The 14,342-nt window shown below is 37.2% G+C and overlaps 1 protein-coding gene and 1 long non-coding RNA gene across 37 annotated transcripts in view; one reads left to right on the forward strand and one right to left on the reverse strand.

Moving 5' to 3' along the window:
• The window catches only part of PDE4D (phosphodiesterase 4D), a 1,448,272-nt gene that overhangs the window by 394,654 nt on the left and 1,039,276 nt on the right, over positions 1-14,342 (reverse strand). The window lies entirely within an intron of this gene.
• Positions 3,344-9,012, forward strand: LOC140633664 (uncharacterized). Its single transcript, XR_012031250.1, has 3 exons — positions 3,344-3,442; positions 4,820-4,992; positions 8,898-9,012. It is a non-coding gene; the product is annotated as an uncharacterized lncRNA (long non-coding RNA).

The following is a 14,342-nucleotide window of genomic DNA, read 5'->3' on the forward strand; positions in this document are numbered from 1 at the left end:
ATGACAAGACAACTGACATAGTTAATGGGACACAGGTTATTCCTTTTCCTGTTCTGAGTTCCTATTTTTTTTTTGGGGGGGGGGGGTTCCTATTTTTTGAGGATGTTTGTCAAGAATACAGAAATTGTCTTAGTTCAGTGGGACAGGGAGCCCTGAATCTGATTGCATTACTGATCTCATCACTCTTTTGTCTGAGTCAACTCCTCTACAGTTTGCATGGAAAACAATGATAACTACCTTCTCTTATATGTGTGTCTTATTTTTGTTTACCTCACAAAGGTGAATAATTTTGCTCACAGCTGTTTTCTATCTTCCAACCACAAGCTCAATCTTCATGTCAGTCTCAATCTAGAACTGATTTACCAGAGTACCCCGGAAGACAGCCCAACTAGAGCCTCTTGGAGCTGTTCTGAGACAGTAACTAGAAAATAGGAGTTATTCAGTATCAATGTACAGCCTTCCACAGTGGATTTTTTTTTTGGAGGGGGGATTATAGTCTGATAGTGTGTACACACATAAATGGTGTGTTTGAGAACTGTTGATAATAATTCAGATGTTTGCTCTTCTCAGAGTTACATGTGTGATAGATAAAAGGTAGAAGATTTTAACTAAATGGGAAAAAAGAAAGGATGATAGCTAAGCACTTGTGAATCTTTGGGTATTGCAAAAATTAAGGCAGCATCATTTATCAAGAAAAGAAATCTAAAATTCTACCAATTTACAGGCATTCAGTGTATATAAAGCAATATGTCCCCAAAGTTAGAATCATCCAGATGTTTTAAATTGGTCAGAGTAAACATTTGATTCATCACAGATTCACCACAGTCAGAAGTAGAAAATTCACATCTTCTTGCAAGCTAAGGGGAGTAGCACTCTTTGCGTTCTCTGTGCCAGCTGCCTGACATACTTAGCATCTACTCAGAGTAATTCAGGTCAGTGGATTTAGAGCCAAATGCCATTATAAGAAACTCTGAGAAAACTGTATTTCCATATTTATATGAAACATGCATGGAATATTTCATCCTCCATGAGATCTTCCAATTTTTGAAAATATGGTATATTAAGTCTCAGTGAGACTTCACTCCTTACCAATCAATTTCTAGTTTGTGACAATTCTCTATACAAAAGATTTAAGCATAAACTCTTTATGGATTTTAGTTATACATTATATATAATATACATATCATATTATAGGTATGTATGGAATGCCAAAATGCCATAATCTATGAGTTATAGCAGTGAGGTTCTCACATTCTAAGGCAAATGAAAGTTAACTTCCCTGGGCAAGGGAAAAAGAGAGCTTCAGGAAAAAGATAAACAAATCCATTAGAGAGGGCATTAAATGCATTTGAAATGGCCTCAATAAAATAGGTAAGCTCCTGGGAAAATAATGTATCTAACTATTGCTAAAACTGCTTTCTGATGTACTAAACAGGAATAACACACATACCCTCATCTAGCCTATTTAATTTCCAGGAAGAAATGTTTGGTTAAAAAGAAAAAGCTGTGGGTTTTTTTTTGTCGTTTTGTTGTTGTTGTTGGTGGTGGTGGTGGTGGTGTGTGTGTGTGTGTGTGTGTGTGTGTTTAAACAAGCAGCACAATAGAAATATAGAACACAACCTCATAGCTAATTCTCACTGTGTGACTAAGACTTCTCTCTGGTGACTTTGGAATGGCACACTACTTTTTGATGGTGCCTTCTTTGTTCTAAATCAGGTAGTTCAATCTATAATCAACAAATCCCTAACAATCCAATTCTGGTTGATATCTGGAAATTGTGCCACTTAAACAAATTTTCACTTAACATTAATTGCTGAGAATGTAGTAATAGTATTGGGTTGGTTGTGTCTCACTAGTATTTACTTTTTGTAAGGATCTGTTGGTTCCAAAAGTTTCAGGATTCAATAGGACAATTTGATTTGAAATTAACGGCTGGGATCCCTGGGTGGCGCAGCGGTTTGGCGCCTGCCTTTGGCCTAGGGCGCGATCCTGGAGACCCAGGATCGAATCCCACATCGGGCTCCCAGTGCATGGAGCCTGCTTCTCCCTCTGCCTGTGTCTCTGCCTCTCTCTCTCTCTCTGTGACTATCATAAAATAAATAAAATTTAAAAAAAAAAAGAAATTAACGGTCAATTTAAAAATTAATGCCATTTCACAAAGCACTCACAACTTATGTATTTTACAATTTAGCCAACATCTGAGAGATCTCAGCAATAAAATACTTAAGAACAAAGTCTGATTTATTTTGGATGCTCCCGTAAATTATTTATCTTCTATTCAAATTGCATTTAGAGGTCTGCATGATATATTACAGCGTGAAATTATGGCTCTGAATTGCAAATGAATAAACAAAAAAAAATTGATTGTGACTTTGAAAAAACTAAGCCTTGTTAACTTAAGTCTAACTTCCAAATGTAGATATTCCCAAAGGATCTTTCCTTGACCTTCTTCAGTTTTCATCTCTAGTCCTGACTTCTCCTTACTTTTGGTTTGATAACTGCTGGGTCATCTTCATCAATTTGTCCTGGCAAATTCTCAAGATCAATTTATACACCAATAAATCATTATCTTTCCTCTCAAACCTGCTCCGCCTCTTCCTAATCCCATTTCTGTTCACTGTCCAACTCTTCTGCCAGAAATCCAGGATTCATCGTGATGTCCAGGTATCATCACAGAAACCACATCCTCTTTTCTTTTCTTGCACAAGTTTTCAAGTCTTGCCAATCCTTCCTCTGTATGTCTCAATTCTATCCATTTTATTACAACATGCATCACTCTGTTTTAGGCCCCAGATATCTGGTCTCTTTTAAAAAATTACTTTCCTCATAAATTTTTATATAGTCACTGTAGAAAATATAGAAGATACAGAGAGAATAATGAAAACTAATACTGTGATCCATCATCTGGTGTTAACTGGCACCCTCTGAAGTATATTACTCTTCTAACTCCTCTACTAGTTTCTTTAGTCTTCCACTGCTCCAAGTTATGCCTTCACTAATGTCATTTTATTCATTCTCCAGCAAAACTAAGACTGCAGGACTCCCCTGTTCAAAAATCCTCAATAGCTCACCTTGGTCTAGAAAATATTTCTTAGTTTGATTTTCATGATCATAAAATGCAATCTCAGTGTCTCTTTCCAATTTCATTTCCCATGATTGCTTCTCGGTTTTATTAAATTCTGGCCACACTCACTTATTTTTTCCTAGAAATGTTCCCTTATTTTCCTGTGTCCATATCTTTGCCAGATTCTCAATTCCACATAACCAAACACAAACTGCAACACCCAATGCCATTTTGCCCATAAAGCACTCTATGACATCACCAGTTAGAAGTAAACTCTCCCTTTTCAGAGCTGTCATAGCATTTTACTTCTGTTTTCCCTGTGGTGCTTAATAGAACCCAGAGTACATATGACTCGGGCTGGGGTACTGATTGTAGCATGTAAGTAACTCTATGGCCATGACCAAAACTCTTAAGCCTTATTAGGTTCTCAGTTTTCTCATCAGTTGATATGATTTCAAAGGAGATGATATATGCAAATCTCCTTTCTAAACTATGGAGTGCTATATAATATGAGTTCTTTCTCTGCTGAGTGTACCCTTTCAAGTACTGCCTTTCAGGAGAATGCTTCATCCTTTTTCAGCACCTCATTTATAAGGTCTTCCCTGAACAGCCCAGCTGGTGGTGGTGTTTGGCCCTGTGTGCTCCCAGAGGACTATTAAAGTCCAAATGTGGTATAATTTAATTTTTCCTTGAAGTTTTGCTTGAACAATTACACTGTGATCTCTTTGAAAGCTGAGAATCTGTCTTACCCAGTTTTGTAATCCTATCAGAGAGCTTTGAACTCAGTATCCATTCAGCAAGTATTTTTTGAATGAATATGTTAATGGGTGACATATCAATTGCATAGATCATTTATTTATATTTAGTATTCGTCATCTCTCTTTAGAGTCTAAGCTCCATGAGGGTAGGCTCTTTGTGTGATCCATCTTTGTAACTCTACAGTTCCATGTACATGATATGAAATGAATATTTACTGAAAGTTGAATAGAAAAATGTAGCTAAGCTAGATCATCAACTGGGATGCTCATGCATATAAGGCTTTCCTATATGACAGGGTTTTTTTTTTTTTTCCCCTGGTATGCATGTAATCTTAATATCATTTTATGTCTGCAAAAGAAGCCAATTACACTTAACATAAACATCAGAATTCCTTCTTAAATTCAATATAAGGATGTTTATAAACATAGATATATCTTTTGATGGCATAGTGATACAAACTTCAGGGGGGTCATATCTTACTTAGCTTAACTTCCAACATCAATGTTTGTGGCAAAAATCTAGTATCGTTAATATTACCTTGGATAATCCCTTAAATAACCCAAATGTAAGGCAAGATGCTCACATTGGCAGGCCTATGATAACTGTGATGGGGAAAGAACATATCCTACTTCAGTCTAGTAGACAGAGATCCATCCAATGTAGTGGGACATGAAGAAAGTGAAGTGGTCCTATTTACATGGTTATTTCTCTCATCTATTTCTTCCATTCTGCTTAGCATGTATATTTGAATTTGCATTAAGTGCTCAGACAGTGCAACTCTATTGAATTGTTCTTTTAGAGCACAGCCTTAGTCACAACAGCCTGGAAAGATAAGAGGGTCTGTAGAAATAGTCCTTGAGTAAGTTAACCCCAATCACCACTATACTGCCAGATGTGACATGGAGAGTATAGCAGGGCATAGTCAAAATAGCCATTTAGCATTAAACACTGCCAGTAATGTGAAGGTTAAATTTCATTTTCTTATTCTGTTTTTAGGTGATTTTGAAGGTATCCTGGAGTCAGGTACAATGGTAACCCCAGGGCTAGAATGTCCTGCTTCCACAGGGCTCATCATACTAAATTTCTGACTTCTATCAGCCTTAGGATTCAAATTATTTTTCCTCCAGAGAAGAAAATTTTACTAACAACAAGAACAACAATACATATATGTATGTGTGTATATATGTACATGATATATATGTATATATTAGAAGCAAAATCTCTCAAGTTGAAATGACTGAGTACTCCTTGGTATCAGAGTATGGCTCTACAAGCAGGTTTCTCCTGGAAAACAGGATGGTGTTACTCTTAATGTCATAGCATCTGGATTCCTAAAAGAGAGAGAGAGAGAGAAGGGGGTGAAAGAAAAAGAGAGAAAAGGAGAGAGAGGAAAGGGAAGAGACGGAGAGCTCAAAGAGAATGGAAAACTGCTGGTATTCTTGACTTTCTTGTTGTATACAAGAGGAGTTACCATGGTAATAGCAGTATTACCTAACTCATCTTACATCGGGTAGCATTATGTATTGTTCAGAAATAACAGTATAGGGGCGCCTGGGTGGCTCAGCTGGTTAAGAGTCCGACTCTTGGTTTCGACTCAGGTCATAATCTCAGGGTTGTGAGATCAATCCTCTTGTTGGCTCTGTGCTCAACATGAGGTCTGCTTGAGATTATCTCCCTTTCCCCCTCCCTCCTCTTCTGCCCCTCTTCCCACTGGTAGGTACATCTGCTCCCTCTCTAAGATGGATAAGATAGGTAAGTAGGTAGGAAGGAAGGAAGGAAGGAAGGAAGGAAGGAAGGAAGGAAGGAAGGAAGGAAGGAAGGAGATCTTTTTTTAAAAAATAAAAGTACAAACAAATGTATATATTTTGAATCAAAGTGTCAGGGGCTAGAAGGAAATTACACATTTAGGGAAATTGTACGCCCATCATAAGAGCAACCTGAATAATTCCTGACTGTCCAACAGAGTTTGAGCCTTCTGTAGTTATACTTACATATATATTTTTTTCTGACTTATGCTTGGATTAAAAATCAATGACTAAATACTATACACTTACATTAATCTCTAATGTATTATGATAAATCGAAGGCTACATGTTGTGACATGGTTTACTGTGAATTCTCATATAATCATAAGCTCAGATTCCAAGAAATCTTAGGGGAATTTTAAATGTTCTCCTCATGCATATTAGGCATATTCATTGTTATCTGACTCAGCCATTGCTCAGAAAGAAACATCACAAAGATGGAATTTGTTTTTTTATACTTGGGGTCAATTATAAAACTTTGGAACTGAGTATCTACCACCCAAAGGGTTTATTGGTATTGGAGAGAAGTGGATCCCACCATAGTAATGAAAAGAAACCAACAAACATACATATAGTCCTTCTGGGTAGAGTCTCTGGAACCAGTGATGTAAAGATCACTTAAGAAGCTCTGATAGTAGATCACATGCATAAGCAGTATTAGTTAAGACAGAGTGGAAATGACTGACAGAGGGATTTAGTGGCAGATAAAGGGAAATCAGTGATGATGGAGGGAGTTGAGATAAGGGCAGGCAAGTAAGGTGACTCCTGTGTTTCTGACTTGGATACGTGGGTACTAATCAATTAAGTTTTCCAACCAAGGAACAGAAAAAAAAAAAAAGATTTGTAAAAAGTATTAATTTATTTGAGAGAGAGAGAGAGAGAGAGAGAGAGAGAAACTCAAGCACTCCACATAGAGCATGGGCCTGATATGGGGCTCAACCTCACAACCCTGAGATCTCTACATGAACCAAAATCAAGAATCAGATGCTCAACTGACTGAGACACCCAAGTGCCACAGAAAATGAATGCATTTTAAGGGTGAGACAATAAGTTCAATTTTGGCCATGAAAACATCCTGGTTTTAGGCTGTGAGTATCACACAAGCTTAAATGGGATGAATGGTCAGGGCTTGAGATGCAGGCTTAGAAGCTGCTGAAATGAATTTAATATGTTTTTCCAAAAGGTACACATTTATTTGTCTCTGATTACTTTCTTATTCCTAGCTAGAAAAAAGAATTTCACGAGAATTACTTGAATGCCTATTATATGTCAGGCTCTGTACAAAACACTTGACAAACTGTGATTTAAAACAAAGGCTCAGACCCTGTTCCCATGGTCCCATAACTGAATGTGGAAAGATGCTGTTAAGCCAACAAAATACACAAATATGTGATTACAATTGTGAGAACAGCTAGAAAGAAGATAATGGTGCAATAAGAGTATATAAATAGATGCCAAACAGAGTCTGGGCATTTAGGGAATATTTCTCTGGGGATGTTAAGCTCTGAAGAGAGTAACATCATGTGCCACCAAGAACCACATGAAGGGAGCCCTGACCATCTTTAAAATTCAGAGCACATTCCACTTTGTCTGGGAAATGGATTACCCTTCCCTTGGACATCTGCAAGTCCCTTCTCATCAAACTTCTCTCCAAACCTCTCTTTATCCCAAGGGGCAGAACCGTCTTCTTTGCTGGAGTAGCGTCCCTCTTAGGACCGTAGAAAACACAGCATTATGGATCCAGTCCATGGCCATCACTCTTGTTTCAAAGGCTTTCGGTAGATCGACAAACCACCACTCTTTTTTGCTTTTGCATCCTTCAGATATTCTATACTAATATATAAACTGTTTGACAACAAGGTGCTAGCCCAAGCCTGGAACGTCTTGTTAGAATTCACAACTTCATTTATCACAGTTTCCAAAGTAAAATTAAAAGTAATAATAGAAGCTTTCCTTTTTCTGCACCTGTTCACCTATGTAAATGATTTTGATCAGTGCAAGAGCTATGGAAGGCTAAAAAGTAACAGCAACAAAACAACAACAATGAAAAAAATTCAAAGTGTTGAGTAATTTAACATCTCTAATTGGATGTATAAATGTGACTAACACATGGATGGGATTGTGATTACACAGAGTCTCCTGCACTCACTGGGAGTAAACATTCTAAGTTTTCTAAATGGTCCCATTCTACTCCTTTTGGCACAGCTATAGTTAGGTGATGGGTGAGTGCAGATGGACAAAGGCTAATATTTATGATTGTATTTATCCCTTATAGTTGGCAATGGATCGGACAATGGACTTTTTTTTTAAACTTTGGTTGGAAGATATTATCTACTATTTATTTTAATGTTTTAAAATCCTAAATTATAAATAAGACACCAATATTATATTCTTAAATTGCATCTCCAGTGAATAAATTAAATTATTTAATGTTTCTCTCCAAAATGAAATTAAGAATTATTTAGTAGATTCGCTTTTTTAAAAAGAGCCATCTTCTTCCTTACCTTCTGCACTTTATTTCTGCCACTCTCCTCCTCCCTGTCTCATTATATTTCAGACACCTTGCCTTTTTAGTTTCTTTAGTGCTCACATTAGGGCTTGATTCACAGTTCTCCACAGAACATGTTGCTCATCTTCAATCCTCATCATCCCCAGGGGAACATCTTCCAAATGTGCAGATTATATTCGGTACCTATTCATATACTCTTATGGGGCCCTTGCCTCCTTTTGAGCAGTTCTCACAATTGTAATCACATATTTATGTATTTTGTAATTGTAATGAAACTGCCCCTGTGAAGATTTTATACCACTTGCTTCTACTAGGCTAGGGCTTAAGTCTTTTCCATTTGGATTTATGTTGCATGCCAGAACCACACTATTGTCCCTAAAACAGCTTTTTCCCTCATGCCACTCTTAAGGAGCAGGAAAGGTAGGAAATATACAAATGATCAAATGATTAAGATTCATTAGGAGAATGCTGTGATAGACATGCAAGTAAAGGAAGCACTGCTAGCTGAAGGAGAAGTTCCCATTTGGGAATTAGAAAAGGCTTAGTGAAAAAGATCTCAGGATCAATTGGGGTTAACAAAATAAAGGGAGAGGGGAATTATAGGCAAAATCGTAGGTATGGTCAGTACTTCTTTATATCCAAAATATGGAGTATAGTGGGTGAGGATTAAAATTTACAAGGCCAGAGAGATCAGAAGGGAGTAGATCATCATCATTTGGAATTTTAACTTTTTTTTTTTTTTTTTTTTTTTTTTTTGTAGGCAATGAAAAGCTACTCCTATAGGCATGGAAGTATCATGAGGAAATCTGAGAAAATTTGCCTGTGGATGACAAGTCAGAACAGGGATGACAGTAGAATAAAGATGTCAATTATGAGGTTAGCAGTCTTTCAGGCAAAAGAGCAGTAGGGCTTGACTTAGGGTGGCATACTGGGGATGGCAACAGAGGGAAGGGGAAAGAATGCACCTAACACCAGCTAGTGATGGAGCAATTTAGGCCAAAGGGAAGAAGCATGGAGGAGGACTTCTTGGTCTCACCGTGGATTGAGGAGGAAATGGAAGACAATGAGGGTCCCTGGGTCATTTTAAGTTTCAAATATATTGAATTTAAGTTCTCTGGAGGATCTTTGGATAGATATTTGGATGTACTACTTGAATTGAGGAGAGAATGAGGAAGCTAGGCATGCATTCGCATATGAACTGTTACCACCAACAATTTTTACCTAGATGCAGGGAGGGTTAGAAAAATTTCTAAAGATAATTAGAAATATTATTTAGTGAAAAGAGGGGCCTTTCATCAAAGAAAGCACTCCCTTTCACTCAGAGTTTTCCCTTTATGAAATGTGCTCTTTGCTATTAGGATGAGCTGGTTATGAAGAAAACATACATGTGGCTCACACATTCACAGTCAATGAGCCCATGCTTGCAGGTGTGGGGCTGCGTGGCAAGGGTCCAGCAGAGATTCATTATACCAGGCCGATAGGGTGATCACTTAATATTTGTTATCTTCTGTGTAATTTCACTTACTATTTTTCACTTCACTTTGAAAAGCAGATCAATGTTTAGCACCTAGCCTGGAGCTATAAGAATGTATTAGATCATTTATTCTGCTTTCTGTAATGAAATCTTAGTAGTACCTCTACTGAGAGAATAATAGGCCCTGACAATGCAATAAAGCCACTAATTCAGACAAATCAGAAGATCGGACAGTTTGAATAACAGAATATTTTAGACATTTTATAAGTGTGGCAGGTGTCTTTTTTTTTAAATTTTTATTTATTTGTGATAGTCACACACACAGAGAGAGAGAGAGAGAGAGAGATAGGCAGAGACATAGGCAGAGGGAGAAGCAGGCTCCATGCACCGGGAGCCCAACATGAGATTCGATCCCAGATCTCCAGGATCACGCCCTGGGCCAAAGGCAGGCGCCAAACCGCTGCGCCACCCAAGGATCCCAGGTGTCTTTTTTTTTTAAACCAGGCTTAGAAAGTATTATCTATTGGTTGCTACGAGAAAGAGAATAGAAAGTGTTTTTATGAATACATAAAAAATATCAATAGTCTGGATATAAGTAAAGGCTTTCAAAGAGCTTCAAAGACTCCTCAATCCAATTTGTTTACATAAGGGTTTCTCAATCTCAGTACTATGGGATTTGGGGTCAAATCACTCTTTTTTTTTTTTTTTTTTTTTTTTTGTAGAGGCGGTCCTATGTGTTGTATGGTATCTAACTACAACCCTGTCCCCTACCTATATTGATATCATCGGCCATCCCCCAACTTAAGAAAATAAAAAATGTCCCTACAACATTGCCAAATGTCCCTTGGAGTAACCTGCCCCCTCCCCTAAGTTGAGAACCACTGGTTACACTGATAAGTAATTTAATACCCATTTAAAATAAAAGACCATAGAAAAGCAAATGTTGGTCTAGGCAGTGTTTGAATGATTATACATTCCAAATTAAAGAGGTTATATTTGGTAAAGATTTGTTGTTCATAATGCAAAACTGGTTTTTTTGGTACAAAAAGCGGGAAGTATTTTTTTATACTCTGTAATGCCTCACTCTTGAGGTTCAGACTCAGTAATGAAATACATTTTTAAGGACATGAAGTCATTGATTACCTAGGAATCATAGTACAATTCCTATCTTCCTCTATACTCATTACTAGCAAATCATTTCTATGGATACAATTCGCTATGTGCTGAACTGGGTCTCCCCAAAATTCATATGTTGCATCCCTAATTCCCAGTACTTCAGAATGTGACTGTATCTGAGACAGAACCATTAAATAGGTAATCAGTGAGGCCATGAGGGTATGCTTTAATCTAGTCTGACTGGTGTTCTTATCGGAAGAGTACATTTGGACACACAGATACCGGGAACATGCACACAGAGAAATATTATGTGAGGGCACAGGGAGGAGGTGGAAGCCTGCAAGCCAAGGACAGTGGCCTCAGGAGAGACCAAACAGGTTGATACATTGATCTTGAACTGCCAGCTCTAGAGCTGTGAGAAAATAAATTTCTATTGCTTAAGCTACACAGCCAGTAGTGTTTTGTTATGGCAGTCCTAGCAAAATACTATACCGTTTGAGCCAACGGATAGCTTGATGACTGCTCCAACATGTAAGTCTGCAATTTTATAATTTTGCCCAAAAGATAAATGGGCTGATTAACATATCCTCAAACTCATTATTTTTATTCCTGTCTTTTGGCTTCTTGTATCCTGTTTTTTCCTAATCCCAGCAATAATAGATAGAACAAGCCTACCTACAGGATTTAGAGAAAGAGAGGCCAGAAAGTATATGAGAGGAGCAGATGGGAACAAGGAGGAGCCAGCAACAACTCTGGGTAGAGGCACTGAACGTCTGGGCAGAGGGCTGGTGGAGACCCAGTGTCACACTTGGCTGTGAAAGGCAGTGCACTAGAGCACAGTCACTTTCTACAACGTTGGGGTGCTAGCCACCCCTGTCTCATCTCTTCACTCCTCTTACTTTGTTTTCTAGTTTGATAAACATTTCTGTGAGTTTTACATTTTAGCAGAACGAACAGAACCAGGGCTTCTATTTCATAATTTTGGTAACTTATTTTATGCATTCATGTTGGTAATTGGTAATTGGTAACAACAAAAGCTGTGATCCCCAACCACTTAAGTCAGTTGTCTAAAGTCACTGCTGCATGTAGCTTCTATAGGTAAATAAGGACAGCACAACTGACTCTATATGGTGCCAAAGACTCTATATGGTGGCACCCAGGGAAGTGATACATCTACCTGTGCCAAGATGGGTAACATACACTTTCTCATCACTTATTTATTAAACATTTGTTGTCTGATCTGTGCTGGGCTCTTTGCTGGGCACTAAAGATATAACAATAAACAAGGCATGATCTATACACTTAAAAACTCTTCAGCCTAATTGGGTGAGAAGGGAGTGGATGAGCTAGGTTAAATCTGATCACTCAGTTTCTGTGTATTAAAATTAAGACATCCAAGTTTTATAAAATTAAAAGGAAATTATATTTGTTTCAGGAGTAAAAATAGAGTCTACAGTTTGTGGATGTACACACAATTAAAAAGAAAAAAATTTAAACTCAAGAATATGGAAAATCATTAGGATCACAGATGGTAGGACTGCCATTCTCTTCAACATTGAGCTTAATTAAGTTTTAGCGGTGTTAACTGCTTTGTTAATGTCTTCATTGATGCTTGAAATAAAAATTAAGAACTATTAAATGACCATGTGGTCACACTTCTAATACAGCTTATTTTTAATTTGGAAATTATTTCTCTGTGTTCCAAGAAAACATGCTGTTCTTTCCAAAAAGGAATTATAAATAAGGATAGATTTGTATTTAAATTGAGCTATATTTTGCATATATGATTAGATTTCCTTCTTTATTTTCCCAATTTAGTGAAAAGCCAATTTTTTTTATTACTTCAGTTTTATGCTTTATTGCATAGGTTACAACACCAACACATAGTCCCTCTTCTTTAGATTTTTCTTTTTATCCCCTTCCTCCCTTCTCCCTACTATCCCTGCCTCCCTCCTTCCTTCCTCCAATTAAGAAAGCAACCTCCTTTTGGTCAAAGAGCACAACTGTGACTACATGAAAATAAACCTAAACATGCTATTTTTGATAAGTATTGGATGCCTGCTAGCAAGAATTCCTGAAAACTTTAATTTGGGATAGATTTTAGTGGTTCTAGGATGCTAACCTACCACCATTCCAGGTGTATTGTTTTCTTGGCAGACTAGAAAGAAGTTCAAATAAAGGTTTTAAAATGTACAACTTTAAAAAATGAATTACAGGGTAAAAATATATTCTCTATGATTTGGATCTTCATTCATTAATCTACCCCCTCCAACCTCTGTTTCCATTACATGTTTGTTGTCACACTCCCATGGGATAAAAGCTCTAAATATAATGATTTAATGATTACACATCTTTTCACAAAAGTCTTCTATTTGATTTACTCTCTCTATAAAAGCATTGTATTAAGCTAAAAGAAAAGTCAGACCTGACATTTTTACATTTCAAGGTCTATGCTACAGAAGGCTGGTTATTGCCAAATGCCTTGCAAGAGTGCCTGCTTGTAAAATACAATGTGATGCTCAATATAAAAACTAAATGGGGGTAAGTCTGAAATGAAATTGCCTGGTTATAATATAGTATGTGGAGAGTCTACATAATATGCACAAATACATCAGTTTACATAAACATATAACTCCTCTGACTTATATAGAAAGTTGATTACTTTTAAGCAGAAAAAGAATAAGGAAACATGAATAGGTACACAGCATCTACACGCAGACTTGGCCACTTAGAGGGTTTGTTGTATCACATCCCTAATTACAGAAGGGAGTGGGAAGACAGCAACTGAGACTTATCATGTGTCTCAGGACATGTTTTCCTGAAGTATCTTAAAATAGTTATTTTCTATTAGCCTGTTATAAATTCAGATGGTGCTAGACCTGGACAGAAAAACCTTGATACCCTGGGAAAAAGAATAAGATATTTTCCCACAAAAAACATTTAAAAAGTTCAGTCCCTTCAAATCATAACCTCTCACCCCCTCTTTTTTTTCTTCAGTTGAAAAACTAACCCCAAGGCATTTCTGAAGGCTTGAAAACTGTTTTTAAAAACATTTTTAAATCAATCAAATGTGTGAATGTTACTTGATGTTTATAAACAGGTCAAACCTGGCAAAATGTATGCTCCCTCTGTGGGTTTGTATGTGGGTTTGTTTCTACTAGAAAAAGAAAGTAGAAGAGTAAGATAATAATGATAATCTTCAACAAAATATGTTAGTTTTAGAATTTTAGATTTTTCTTCCAAGAATTCATCAACTGAGAGAGAGCTGGCATTTTCATAAACAGAATGGAACATCCTTATAAAATGCTTCTGATGTTCACTGTGAAATGCTGAAGTAAAATGACTTTGTTTAAAACCAAAACTGAGGGATGATTTCTGGACTCAGGAGTCAAACATATCATCCCTGTTCTGACACTGCATAAAAATGCTGGAAGACATAACAGGTTTACTTACTGCACATACTCTTTCCTTCTAATGAAAACACTGAGCTCACCTCTGAGATTCCTACTTACACAGCCTAAGCTTGACTGTGTAGTGTGTGTGTGTGTGTGTGTGTGTGTGCGCGCGCGCACACATGTGTGTGTGCATGTGCATGTGCGTGTGTGATGTGGGAAA

This window comes from Canis lupus, chromosome 5 (assembly GCF_048164855.1).
Source record: "Canis lupus baileyi chromosome 5, mCanLup2.hap1, whole genome shotgun sequence".
Lineage (NCBI taxonomy): Eukaryota > Metazoa > Chordata > Mammalia > Carnivora > Canidae > Canis > Canis lupus.